The sequence below is a fragment of the Sinocyclocheilus anshuiensis genome, unplaced genomic scaffold (genome assembly GCF_001515605.1).
Source record: "Sinocyclocheilus anshuiensis isolate Anshui unplaced genomic scaffold, SAMN03320099.WGS_v1.1 scaffold267, whole genome shotgun sequence".
Lineage (NCBI taxonomy): Eukaryota > Metazoa > Chordata > Actinopteri > Cypriniformes > Cyprinidae > Sinocyclocheilus > Sinocyclocheilus anshuiensis.
Window position 1 is genome coordinate 51,778 of NW_015552637.1, and position 13,649 is coordinate 65,426.

At 34.9% G+C, this 13,649-nt stretch overlaps 1 protein-coding gene across 3 annotated transcripts in view; it reads left to right on the plus strand.

Annotated features, from left to right (window-relative positions):
- The window catches only part of LOC107666864 (syntaxin-12-like), a 101,565-nt gene that overhangs the window by 34,269 nt on the left and 53,647 nt on the right, over nucleotides 1–13,649 (plus strand). Inside the window, exon 4 of one of the 3 annotated variants that reach the window (XM_016458366.1) lies at nucleotides 6,664–6,705. The exons of the other annotated variants lie outside the window; for them this stretch is intronic. The gene's annotated coding sequence lies outside the window, so the exon portion shown is untranslated. Of the gene's footprint in view, nucleotides 1–6,663; nucleotides 6,706–13,649 lie in introns of those variants that run through there. 3 annotated transcript variants of the gene reach the window in all.

Below are 13,649 nucleotides of genomic sequence, written 5' to 3' on the forward strand. Positions count from 1 at the left end.
GATCATCGTAACTTCATAAGTAACTTCGTAAGTCAGTCATAACTTCATAAGTCAGTTACATAAAAAGATAGATTGGTCTAATTTAAATCCCAAAAGTAACTAGTTTCTTTTTGTTTGTCAGACTATTCCTGAAGATACGGCTTTAAAATAGTCTCTACGTTTATGAAACTGCTCATCAAAGGTTCACAGGAGATGTATCGGATTATAAATGTTTATGTCAGGTGTAAGCAGAAATTCATTTTGAACTTATGATCTGATCACCAAAACTGGATGTTAAACCAGGTGTACACACGGCCTTAGATGTTTAGAAAAAGTTATATGTGACAAACGTGGGTGGTTAACGGTGAGATCCTTCACAAAAGCAAAAGTGCAAAGGATTATTGGAAATGTGCTGGACTGATGTGGTTGGAAACAGACAGGGTGGCAGAGGGAAGACCATAGTGCATAATATATCAGTTTAATGATTCAGCAATGACAGAACTAACCGGGGAGCCACTTTGCCTCTCAAATCAATAGCCCTGTGCTTTATGGTGCTCTAAATAACACAATAACTGCTCCTTGACACTTATTCCTGTGAGTTGTGTTTCCAGTGCTGCCCTCACATCTTGTTTACAGACTCATTTGGGTGAAAGAGATCCTTCAATATGCATGTCAGCGGCGTGAGCTAACTACAGCTGATCCTTCTGCTCTGAGCTGGTGAAATTGAGAGCAATTTGAGAGCGGCCCCAACTCATTGAGTCACCAATTGCTTAAAATGAACCGTCAACAGCATGACAACAGACTATTACTGATTTTAATGTTGTGACCGTTATGCATTATCATATAGTAGAAGCATTTAAATGCCAGTCTGTTAGCAGGTTTAACAAGGAATGTTTCAGACGCCAGTTGTGTCTGGATCCCTGGAGTACATCACCTCTTATCTCACATCAGCAAATGTCTAAATACAATGTGATTTTTTTTTGACAGGTGATTTTTTTCATTTTATTTAGTAAACAGTTACTTTACTTGTGCTGGTGGGTGACTGAATAGAATTATGTTTTAAATGTTTTTCTTTTTTTTTATTGTTCCTGTTCTTTTTAACTATTTATTCATCAAAGAATCCTCAAAAAAGTTTCCAACATTGATAATAATCAGCATATTGTTAATAAATCTGAATGATTTCTGAAGGATCATGCGACACTGAAGACTGGAGTAATGGATGATGAAAATTCAGCTTTGCATCACATTAATCAATTTTTTTTTTCAGTATATTAAAATTGTAATAGTATTTCACAATATTACTGTTTTTTTCTGTATTTCTGGTTAAATAAATGCATGCTTAATAAGCAGAAGAAACATCTTTAAAAACATTAAAAATCTTACTGATTTTTAATGTATATATAACTCGTTTTTTTTTTCAAGAATGCATTCAATCAAAAGTGACAAAGACTTTTACATAGTTACATAAAATGTATGTTTCAAATAAATAATGTTATTTTGCCATTTCTGTTTATCAAAGAAAAATGTCCTGATTTCCACAAAAAATATTAAGCAGTACAATTTTTTTAGCTTTGATAATAATAAGAAATGTTACTTGAGCATCAAATCGGAATGATTTCTGAAAGATTACGTAACACTGAAGACTGGAGTAATGACTGCTGAAATTTAAAATGTATGTATATATATGACAACACAAGACAGTTAATTTAAATGCTAATAATTCACAATATTACCGTTTTTACTGTATTTTTTATCAAATAAATTACTTCAAAAAGACTTCAAAAACATTAAAAAAAATCTTTCCAACCACAAACTTATGAATGATAGTGTAGATTTTAGCAACTTACTTTTAAAAAAATGCTTAAACTAGAGAATTCATGCTTGAAGTGTTCACTGTGTATAATTTCTCACAATTTTCTCACATCACAAAGTAATAAAATAGGCCTGATTTTACTGATAAACCAAGTCAAGTCAAGTCAAGTTTATTTGTACAGCGCTTTTCACGATACAAATCATTGCAAAGCAACTTTACAGCAAATTAAGTTTCTACAGTATTTAGTGGTAGCTTATCAGTGGTGACTGTCAGTTAATGTACATATGGCAGAAATGTACGACATTTTTAACACATTCTGTTAGCTTAGATAATTTGGAAGACAAACCACTACTTAAAAAAACTCATAGCCTGAAATTACTTTTTACAATTTCTGAAGCTGTTTTCCTCTTGGAGTCTCCATCTAGGTTTTTTAAAGGGTTTTCTGTCTTTATGGGCACATTTGGCAGAGCAAAATATAGCAAAATCTGACTAGACTAGAAATAAAACAGATCAATCCCATTGTGTTGCTTACAGTTTTATTGCTGGTATATTGCCATAGATTAAATGTCAGAGCAATATCAAAATAAGATATTAGCTTTCCTCAAATTGGCTTCTTTGTATTTATATGAAAAAAAAAAACAGTTATGTTAACAATGCACACTGTATTGTCAGCTTATGTTTTTTTTATGATTATTTTCGATCACATTACATTTTTATCCACAGGTTTTTGTGACTGCGATTGTGTAAGTTTAAAAAAAAATAAAAAACATGTAAATATACATTCTGCCATACAAATGTGACTTGTCTTTTTACACTTAGAGACAGTGTTCTTTTTTAAAATACAAATCTTGGCCGTACCATTGTGTAAAGAAAAAAAATCATATCTGAATTTGATTGTAAATCTGTTGTGACACACCTGAAAATCACTCAGTAGTGCGTAAAAAGGAACCAGAATTGAATAATAAATGGATACTTTGGCCTCAAAGACCTCCATTTGTACACAACAGGGCATCTCACCAGTTCCTCACTGACTTGTTTACAGCCCTCATGTTTTGAACTTCTAGGAAAAGTATAGCCAGATCCGCTGAAGGGATTTAAAATCTGTGAGGAAATTACTTCTTGGAACTTCATTGCTGCCATAGAAACAGAACAGTTTAGTTTATGATGCAGATTAACTGCAGACCCTGACAAATAAGCACTATAAATATATGCACAGTGTAAACCAAGAATTCAAATGTTCTAAAAAATGTATATTTTTCCAAGGGCTTTTTACGATACAACATTTTTCATAGTATAATAAGGACTCCCAGTCCTATTACCAAGGCTCTTTCATTCATTTCTGTATCAGTTTGTATTTTTAGAATGTTCACGCACATGCACAGCCCACATAAAACCCACAGTCTGTGTCCAGACTCATGTGGGCTGCCTCTTTTTGAACGTGGCAGAAGGGCGCGAAGCCAGCACACTTCCCCGGATCTCCCCGGCATAGAACTGCATGGCTGGGCCAAGTCTCAGTTTGACCCTTATCATGTCTGAGACTGACCACTGAGCGGCAGATTAGTGGGCCGGCCTGCACCTGTGTGTGCGGACACCATACCCTCCACTGAAGCAGCAGTGTGGGCTGCAGTCAAACTGTGCAGCCAGACACCGTCACGGAAAGAAGGGACATAACAGACCCAGCCACCCACCACAGGCATGCTGGGAAGGGCAGGGGGAGGAGGGCAGAATTTACCTCTGCTTATCCTTAGAAGCCTTTAATGTCTCTCTTCCATCACTGCTGCTCCTGGCTTAGCGTGATGCCTTTGGAAATGTTGACTGGTTCAAAGGAAGAAGGTATTATGGGAGGTGACAGTGGAGCTTTCTGAGATGGTTTAAGGATAATTTAGCTCATTGTTTATTATTTGATGTTGACAGAGCTTTTTAAATTACTTTGATTACTGTTTTACTGACTCATCAATCCTATGCTATTATAGTATTTATTAATATTCAAATATTTATTTTTATATTGTCAGTTTTTATTTTAGTTTTAGGATTTTTGTGTGCTTTTGACATTTCTATCTATCATCTATCTATCTATCTATCTATCTATCTATCTATCTATCTATCTATCTATCTATCTATCTGTCTATCTGTCTGTCTATCTGTCTGTCTGTCTGTCTGTCAAAAAAACTTTGCTCTTAAAGTAAAAGTTTACCAAAAATAAAAAATTAGCTGAAAATTACTTGCCCTCAGGCCACCAAAAATGTAGAGGAGTTTCTACATTTTTTTTTTCCCATTGGAACAGATCCAGAGAAATTTAGCATTACATCACTTGCTCACCAATGGATCCTAATGCAGTGAATGGGTGCCGTCGGAATAAGAGTCCAAACAGCTGATAAAAACATCACAATAAAAATATTTTGAATTAGATTTTATTTTTATATTTTCAGTTTTCATCTTAAATGTATTTTTATTATTTAAAGTAATTTTGATATGATTATTATTTATTTATTTAATTCTATTTACCAATTTTTTCTTTGGGATTAATTTATTTTTAATTTTAGTTTTAGTGCAGTTTAATTTATTTCATTTGGTTGCCAAGACAACATTTCTAATTTTCATTTAATTTAAATTTCTAATCTAATATTTACATTTTATTTGATTTCATTTCAACTTTATTTCAATTAACAAAAAAATGTTTTATTAGTTTTAGTTTTTAGTTAACATACCTTTCTGGTCCTGAGAAAGTTTAGCAGATCCCTCCGCCAATTACAAGCACCATTTCAGTGGAAAAGAGCTATCAGTGTGTAGCTAATTCAGCCCTAATGTTCAGTGTTTTTATCTCAACATTGAACATGTTGCTCTCAGCTACTTGTTGATAATGTTATCTGTTTTTCCTCCTTGAATCCATTTTCGTTATTCTTATTCGTCTCTTTACTCGTCATGTCTTCAGGAGAGCCTGCATTTTTCGTTTAAATGTTATTAGTAAAGTGTTCCAGCACAAGTCATGCACACACATCCAACTCCAGTTTGGGTTTTTAGGATCAACTGAGGCATCGAAGCTTATGTGCGTCTTGTCGTTCTCTCTCTAAACTGCTAGCAGGGCTGAAGTTGAATTTCAAGCACCTTTTTTTTCGCTGATAAATATTAAAGAATTATTGCTCAGGAAACATTTTTATATTTAGCTGCTAAAGCTGATTTAGCCTCAGTGAAACAGAGCAGACAGGTTCCTGCAGAAAGAGGCTTATTCAAATGAAAAAGCTAAGTTGACAACACTGAGCTGGTATTCACCATGATGAGACACTGCAAAGATGAAAAGAAAGGAATCCGACAGAGGCACAGGGAGAGTGAGAATATTTAAGGGTGCCTAGAGTGCTAAACATCAGACCTCCTAGCACTGAACATCTGATTTAATGCATGTTGTTCTGTCATCATATCATAAGCGCAGTTCATTAATTCATTTAATATTAGTTTAATATACATGAAAGATGTGTTATAACAGACTACACTACTTTTACTACATTCATGCCAGTAAATTATGCTATTATTGTATTTAAATTAATAATTTGAAATCACAATGCTGATTTACATTATCTGATTATTATTATTATTGCAGGTTTTGTTACTTATATTTAAAATAAATAAATAACTTTGAAACAATTTTCACTCAGAAATTGTGAGTAAATTTCGTTAATAATTACAAGGCAATGGCAAGTAACATACTGAATTAAACATGAAATGTATTTTTATGTATTTTCTTGTGAATTAGCTCCAATAATCTTTGTTGTATTTACTATGTTTTTTTTTTCTCTACAGAGGATGAGTAGTCAATGTTGTTTTGATTAGAATTGCACCTTTTTTTTTTTTTTTTTATCTAAAGCAATCTATAGTACACTTACTGAAGGAATAGTTTCCATCCGAACAGCTTGGGGTTAAATGCTTTTCTCAAGGGCAGAATGGCAATAGAAAACTCAGCAACTCGATTAGCCTGCAGCCAGTTGCAACAAACTCCTTAGGTTAAGAAAATCTTTAGTGATAATAATAGGGTTTTCTCAGCTTAAGGGCTTCGTTGCGACCGTCCCCTGATCTTTAACCGCCCCAAAACTACCAGCACATTAGTGAAGGTCATTTTCTACTTGCTAGCCAGAAGCAGCCGTCAGAAACGAAAGGCAGTTTGGAGTTAGCACAGTGTGCTAGTCCTAGCATATTTAATCCACGTCCATGAACAAGTGTGACAATAAGCCTTCTGTATGGACTAAAATCCTCTTAGGCAAAGCTTAGTGGGTAAACTTGCCTGATGCAAATTCTAAACCCCATTAGCTTTGAGGAACTAGTCAGCTGCATTGAGATTAATGGCAGGGCGACTACTTGATTTAATAGGGTTATTTCACTGCTTCCGGCCAAGTATAAACAAGAAACTTAATGCAAGACATTACTCACTTTCTCCACTGACTGATAGAAGTTTCTGAGTTCACTTGTGATGAGGTTTGCTGATACTCCGTTGGCTCATTTTTGCTGTACTTTCCACCTTTTGTCGCCTCTGTGGGTTTATTTAAAATCAGCCAGAGCTGAGTGAAATATGACAGTGATTTTCTAGAAAGAAAAAAAAAAGCAATTTGATAGAAGCTGTTATTTAAAGTGAATATAAAATGTTTTATATCGATTGCTCTGTCATGAGTGGAAAAAGGAGAAAGAAAAGAGTATAAGAAAAGCTTTAACAAACTGTTTCCTACCTGCAAAAAATGCTCCTTTCTCTGCAATGAAGTGATTTTGTGAAATTAGGGGATATGGATTTGCAGTCGCTATTAAGGATAAATGCTGAGTGAGAAATGTTATGTGCAATTTTCCATTACAGGGTAAAAAATGAAAATCCTTATTTATCTATTTTTTAGTGCTGTCAGCTCGCTCTGAACTTTACTCGTGGGGATTACCGACAAACTCTCCGGGTGAGAGACAGGCGCTGAAGCTCCCATGTGAGAAACAGATGTGCGGCGGAGGTATTATAAGTTTGCAGAGTCCCAAACCTAAATGTTAGTAGCTTATAGAAGGAAACAGAGAGATAGAGAGGACATCTCTCTGAAACGGAGGTTGACAGAAATCACACTTGTCTTTTTTTTTTTTTTTTTTTTTTTTTTTTTGGATATGCTTCTCGAGGCGTCACAATGAGACGGCCCCCTCCCGGCTTCAGCTGGCGTCTCCAGGAAGAGCTGAGATTACTTAAAGCTGATTGGTCAACTTAATGTGCTAGACGCCACCATTAAAAATACTGAGGACTTAAAAGTGTCATAATAGTCGAAAGATCAATGCAGAGTCGTCGAATCCATGGGGACCGCAGGGAAAGACTATAGAAAATAATTTGATACAGTTGTCATTCTCTTTAGAATGATGCACACTGAAGTTGTCACATTTTTAGATGTGAATGTAACATGCACCATGCAATATATTATTAGAGGAAAAACACAAATCAGAATACAGTATATGTACATTGCAAAGAGAAAAAAGTTTGGAATAATTAATATTTTATAATGTTTTGAATAAAATCTCTTATGCTCATTAAGGCTGCATTTAATTGATAAAAAAATAATGGAAAAACAGCAATATTGCCAAATAATAGTACAATGCTGAATTTTCAGCATAATCACTCCAGTCTGCAGTGTCACGTGATCCTGTAGATATCATTTTAATAATGTCACATGATCCTGTAGAATATTGATTTGGTGCTCAATTATTATCAATTATTTTTTGGTGCTCAAATAATAATAATGGTTCTTATTGCTATCAATGTTGAAAATGATTTTGGTGCTTTATATTTTTTAGTGGAAACCATGATACTTTTTTTTTTTTGAATTCTTTGATGAAAATACATTTCAAAAGAACAGCATTTATTTGAAATATAAATAAGTCTTTACTATCACTTTTGGTTAACTTATTGTGTCCTTGCTGAATAAAAGCAAGTAAGCATTAAAATTTATTTATTTATTTATTTACGTAATCGTATTTAACCCAAACCTTTGAATGGTACATCATAATTTCTGCAAAATATTAAGCAGAAAATATTTTCAGCATATTAATAACTAGAGTAATGGCGGCTGAAAATTCAGCTTTGCCGTCACAAGAATAAATAATACTTTTTAAATATATTTTTTTATAATATTCATATAGTATTGTTTTTTCCATTTTCACTATTAAATAATCCCATTAATTATTATTTAAACAAAAATAAGCATCTTGTTTTCTGTTTCTGATTTGACAGTCTTTTACTTGCCCCATCTACAACAACTAGTGTGACTCATGCTCTGTTTGTGCTTTTAGGAATGGGGGAAAAAATCTTTTTCAACAGGGCAAGTGGGCAGGTTGACAGGAAGATGTTCGAATGGCTCTCAGATAGCTTGTCTATTCACTGTTGGAGGTGTAAAAGCTTATGCACTTACTGAGTAGACTCCATTCTGGTGTGTCCAAAAATGTTTTTACCTTGTATGCGGGCAGCTGGACTGTGAAGTTTCAAACAGCTCTCTGCCTTCAGCTCATACAGAGCACTCGCTCTGCATCTGTGGAGGTGCGGAGGTACCATTTAATTCACTCTCTGACAATCAATACTTTGGCTGTGAAGAGTGCTTGGCTTTGATTGATATGAGCTATCGGGAAAAGGCTTCTGGATGTGGACTGGAAATGGGGTCAGACGGATGCTTTTGGAGTGCAGGGGCCCATCTGTCCATATTGATCTGCCCCGAACAGCGTCTAACTACTAAATCTTAGAAGTCTTGGATTGGTAAGAATAGAGCAGAAAGCCCTTTTTATCCTGGTCTGGAGTTAAACCTTGTCATATGAAGCTTTTGACATTCCCAACAGTTTTTTTCGTCTGTTTCTTGCTTAAATTCATGTGAGAGCTGTGGACTTGCAGTTGCGCATAGGTTCTGATCGAACTGTCATGCTTATGGAGATAAAGCGATTGAGATTGGCATGCAACATTTGCTGGTATCCTTCCCCATCTTCATTCCGTTTATTCCATGTCCCTTTTCTACTACTCATGTATATTGTAACTTTTAGTAGTTACAATATATGCGAGTAGCCACTTGACTCTTCTCTCAAAAAAATACATGAGGTGCATCTTGGGATGCTTTTTGGAAACTAAACATTTACTCCTTCACTCCCTGATCCAAAATTAGTTTGAACAAATTTTTAGATAAATAAGACAGACAGACAGACAGACAGATGGAACAATATGATAAAAGATAACCGAATTTCCATTTTGGGGTGAACTAGCGTTTTAAAGCAAATTAATATTTGCTGAAAATTTTGTCTTGGCCATCCAAGAGAAGGTTTTTTTTTTTTTTTCCCTTCATTGGAACAGATTTGGAGAAAATTAGCATTACATTACACTTGCTATATTGCATTTGTTTACTAATGGATCCACTGCAGTGAATGGGTGCCGTCAGAAGGAGAGTCCAAACAGCTGATCAGAACATCACAATAATCCACAAGTAATCCACACCACTCCAGTTCATCACTTAACATCTTGTGAAGTGAGAAACTGCATGTTTGTATCAAGACGTTTTTTTTTTTTTTTACTTCAAACCTTTGTTTCCAGCTACAGTAAATTCCAAGTCCTCTATCCACAATATTACATTCTCGAGTGAAAAATTCATCTTGCCTGAATAAGGAGAGAAATATGCACAGATCAAGCACCATTTACAAGGGAAGACAAGTCTAAAACAGTTCTAAACAAATAAGTTGGTGGATTTTGTAGTGAGAGGACAACAGGGGAAAAACCTTTTTTCTGGTGGAACTCAATTATGGATTATGGACTCGTATTTTGGCCAGAAGCGATTGTTTAAAGTTAAAATGCCTTAATGATGGGTTTGTTTTCTTAATAATTATGCAGCTTTTTGCTGACATTAATTGATGAACTGGAGTCATGTGGTTTACTTGTGGATTATTGTGATGTTTTTATCAGCTGTTTGGTGTCTCATTTTGATGGCACCCATTTACTGCAGAGGATCCATTGTTGAGAAAATGATCAAACGTTCATTTTTCTTTATATTTAAAGATTACTTAAGTACATACAGTACATATGCAACATTTAATGTATTCAATTTTAGATCAAATTACCTAAAATTCAGTCTTTTGCTCATTGCATGCGATGACCTTATGACTTAGGACAGATTTGCAGTGCATAGCGACAGACGGGCCCTTTTACTTCGGGAGCCTTGGCCCTATTGCACCCTCGTCTTGAGCTATAGCTCTGGTTTGCCAGTTTATGTGCTTATGTTGAGGAGATTCCTCATCACTTCAACTCTGTCTCATAAGCCTGCGAGTTGTGTTGGAGGCTCTTTAGCTCCCCTCTCATGTCATTTCCACTCTGGTATAATGGCTATAGTGGCACAGTTGGCACGCAGGAAGAGCGAGACTTGTGAGCTCGGTGGCTGGGGGAGATCCTCCTCGCGGTGGCTGTGAAGCAGCCTTTGATGTGGATGTAGCCAGCAGAGTGAGCTTCTTGGCCAGAGAGACTGGATGGAGGTTGCCCTCTGATCTCTGTCACTTCAAAGCAGGTGTTCCTTCTTTCTCAGTTCCCCATCCTTTCATCCTTTTACTCCCTTTACCATTCCTCTCACTTACTGCCCACTCTCTCTCATCGGCTCAGCCAAGGTTCCCACACAGTGGCGACAATGACTTCACAACTGATGGACGTTTCTGAGACCTTTTTTCAGATGTTCACATAATGCTTATCTGTCATTTCTCTCTCTGCCTCTCCCAAATGTTATTTTTTTTTCCAGATTCTCACACACACACACACACACACACACACACACACACACATTAAAAACCTCCTCCTCTCCTTTTTGTTAGAATTATCATTTGACATTTATTTTGTTGCTGTTCTTGATATTACAGGAATTCAGATGTTTCTCTCTCTGCCTCTCCCAAATGTTTTTTTTTTTTCCAGATTCTCACACACACACACACACACACACACACATTAAAAACCTCCTCCTCTCCTTTTTGTTAGAATTATCATTTGACATTTATTTTGTTGCTGTTCTTGATATTACAGGAATTCAGATGAGATGTTTAGTCACACGTATCTGGCTGTTTTTGAAACAATATTGCAAATCACAGTGTGGCAATAACAATTATGAGAACACAAACATTTATGTGACATTAAAATAGTGTGTATTGTACAGGGAATTGGACTGAATAGAAAAGTTTGTCATGGTGAAATGCATGTATTGTATATCTCACAAATGTCACCTTAAAAATACACCAACTTAAAGGTATAGTTCATCCAAATCTGATCTGCTATAACAATTTGAAAGACATATTTTTATGCGTATAATACAAACAGACCAAACAGTCCAAAAGCAGACTAAAATTCCCATTTAATGTTTAGGCATGTAAGAACTTATTTGTTTGCATATACACTACCATTTAAAAGATTTGGGGTCAGGAAGAATTGATTATTTTATTTTATTTTATTATTCAGCAGTGATATATTAAATAAAATAATAATAATTAAAAAAAAAAACGTTTACATTATAAAAAGCACCTTTCTACTCCTCAATGAATCCTAAAATGCTTTATGGTTTCCACAAAAATATTAAGTAGCACAACAACATAATAATAATAATCATCATCATCATTATAATAATATTAAATGTTACTTACTTGTTTTCTGAAAGATCACTGATGACTTGAGTAATGGCTGCTAAAAATTCAGCTTTTCCATCACTGGAATAAATTAAATTTAAAAATATATTAAAATGTAAAATAGATATTTTAAATTGTAATAATATTTCGCAATATTACTGTTTTACTGTATTTGTTATCAATAAATGCAGCCTTGGTGAGCATAAAATATTTTTTCAAATGAATTGTGTAATGCATTAAAGTACTGTTATTTTATTTTATTTTTTTATCAATAAATACAGCCTTGGTGAGCATAAAATATTTTTTTCAAATTAATTGTGTAATGCATTAAAGCACTATTTAAGTAATGCATTATTTTATTTTTATTTTTTTGCATTCAAGTATGCAGACCTTTTCTATAGAATATCTATCTGCAATTGTTTTGTTGCATCCCACTTATAGTAAATACTGTATACCTCATTTTCCCCTTTTATTGGCTTTATTTTCTTAACCTCTTCTTGTCACAATCCTCATAGATTTTCCATTGTTCTGTTATTATGTTTTATTTATGTGTGTGCGTGGATGAGAAGCCACTCCACATGGGTGGGGAGGTTAAAGCAGGTAAAGAAGCAGATCAAAAGGCTGCAGTGCCCTTCACTCTTATTTTATTGGACTGTTCTGTGTCCTTCGTGTGTCAGCACTGGCCTCAGATCAGCGCTGCAGACCAAGACGGGCAGAGACAGGTCATTTGAGATCAAACTTACAGTTCAGACCCTGGTGACGTGACCGGGAAGCCTTAGGCACAGTGAGTGAAATGAGTAATTGTGATAGATAGCTAGATAGAGAGAGAGAGAGAGAGAGAGAGAGAGAGAGAGAGAGAGAGAGAGAGAGAGAGAGAAATTGTGAGGTAATTGCTGCAGACCAAGACGGGCAGAGACAGGTCATTTGAGATCAAACTTACAGTTCAGACCCTGGTGACGTGACCGGGAAGCCTTAGGCACAGTGAGTGAAATGAGTAATTGTGATAGATAGCTAGATAGAGAGAGAGAGAGAGAGAGAGAGAGAGAGAGAGAGAGAGAGAGAGAGAGAGAGAGTAATTGTGAGGTAATTGTGCAGACAGTGGGAAGTGCTTAGCAACGTTTTCAAGTAGAGCGACTGGCTGGTCTCTTACCAAGTTACGTAAAAGCTGATTCATTCGTTTTGGTCAGTTGCTTACAGAATCGTTCACATTCTATTGCACAGATGGACTGCAACTGCTGATGGGGACAAGTCACAGATTTAAGGAATATCACACAAGCAAGAGTGCTATTATACTGAATATCAGTTGGAACATTACAAAGTAAATATAAAAATAAATTTGTTTCATATCTCATTGACATTTTTTTAAAAGCATTATCTTTAATTTATGCTTAGAACAATCTGTCAAATTATTAAGAAACACACACTCACACCTATATGTTTGTTTGTTTATTTATTGTTTATGAAAGAATTCGCTTATGCTCAGAAAGGCTCTATGCATTTGATCAGACATACAGTACAAACAATATTATTACAATTTAAAATAACTTTTCTATTTGATTATAGTTTAAAATGTAATTAATTCCTGTGATGGCAAAGCTGAATTTTCAGCTGACATTAATACAGTCTTCGGTGTTAATGATTGTTATTATTAACGATTGAAAACAGTTTTTGCTGCCTAATATGTTTGTGGTAACTTACACATTTTTTAAGGATTCTTTTATTTTACACTATTATTATTATTATTATTATTATTATAAATGTGTAACATTTGTCTTTATAATCACTTTTGGTCAATTGAATGTATCCTTGCCAAATGAATATTAAGCAGCAAAGACTGTTTAGTGTAGTGTAGCGTAGCGTAGCTACCACACAAGATGAAAATGTAAGTTTGATGTTGGATAACAAGCACTGAATACTAACCCATGTCTAGTGACAAGGAATAATGCCTCCCTAACTCTCATTTACTTAAAGGCTTCTTGTTTGCGCTCTGAATAAAGAACATTTCAGATTAAAGTGATGAGCTATGGCCTTTTATGGATTGCCTAGTTGGGTGATTAATGAACCACTTCACTTCCAAACTTAGGCTTGCTCTTAATTAAAACTTTAAGTCTGACCACAAATCATAATTCACATCACCCAAACCTCAGGACAATTTTATAATAAGTTGTACAGTTTGCAATGTTTTAACTGGTTGGAGAGATTATGCCAGGGAAGAAGCAGTTTGCCAGTACAT